Genomic DNA, 1,293 nt, shown 5'->3' on the forward strand with positions numbered 1-1,293 from the left:
TCGTTAGCTTGTCCTTAGTGTGAGATATCGTATATGGTTAGTTGCTTGATTTCTATAGCACCTGAGGCATGACGTCCATATTGACATCAAGAAAAAGAAGTAAGGGTAAAGCCACAAAGTCAAAGGACCAGGACATAAAAACAAGTTTGTTGTTTTTAAAGGCTTTCCTGGAAACCTCACCTTATAGTACCCATTGACATGTCATCTGAATTACAATCAATTCACAGATATTTTAGCTTATTAGATGAAAAAATAAGCAAAAGTTTATAAATAGTTATTGTATAGCCTCTTGCATAGACTATCAACAATATCCGCCAAGAAATTTTCTTTGTTTTATGTATTAGAAAATGAGCACACAAAGTGGCTGACTTACTGTCAAAGGTGTGTCTTCTCCCAGCTATGTCCTTCTGAAGGTGGCCTTCACATCTACAAAATAATAATAATAATAATAATAGCCATGATTTATTGAGTTTTCCCTATGTACTATTTACTATATAAATTTATTTCCATTCAATACGTCATTTAAGCTATCTCACTGTAGAATCAATATTAATGATTAATTAATACATACATGCATTTATAAAAGCATTGTATATATTTAGAGAAAATATACACCAAACTGGAAACAATGGTTATCTCTGAAGAGATTGGCTTAGGGAAATATTCAAATGGTTTTGAAATATTTTAATTTACTATAAGGAAATATATTACTTATGTAGTTAAAAGAATTTACTCATTAAACATTACGTGGGTGTCTACGGGCACATCACCCTGAACATGCCCGATCTCATCTGATCTCGGAAGCTAAGCAGGGTCGGGCCTGGTTAGTACTTGGATGGGAGACCACCTTGGAATACCAGGTGCTGTGAGCATTAAAAAATAAATAAATAAATAAAACATTACGTGGGTGATTAAAAGCTGTTAAAATTGACAAAGGTGGGCAACACAGGGGTCATAAATTCAGGTATGAAAAATCATGGTCTCCTTCAGATGTCTAAGAGTAGCAACCTGTTATGTAATACCGTTCTAGTTGAAATGATAATTACTAAAATAATTACTAGGAGGCTATTTCTCAACACAGTAAGAATATTAGTGTTTCAAGGCTTTCATTGTAAGTTACCTGCAAAACCATACCACATATGTCCATTTTGGTTCAGTATTCTGGTTACAAGAGAACATCGTTTTTCTCTTTATTTACTCTTCAGTTTTTTAATGCCAACATAGCAGCCTGTAGAAACAACAGTCAAATATAACAAAAAGCACATTAAGGAGTCAAACATTACTGCATAATAG

General features: G+C 33.3%; 1 pseudogene; it reads left to right on the plus strand.

Annotated features, from left to right (window-relative positions):
• Positions 1 to 753: 753 nt before the first annotated feature.
• Positions 754 to 872, plus strand: LOC120616290 (uncharacterized; annotated as a pseudogene).
• Positions 873 to 1,293: the final 421 nt, after the last annotated feature.

The sequence above is a fragment of the Pteropus medius genome, unplaced genomic scaffold (assembly GCF_902729225.1).
Source record: "Pteropus medius unplaced genomic scaffold, Ma_sr-lr_union100, whole genome shotgun sequence".
Taxonomy (NCBI): domain Eukaryota; kingdom Metazoa; phylum Chordata; class Mammalia; order Chiroptera; family Pteropodidae; genus Pteropus; species Pteropus medius.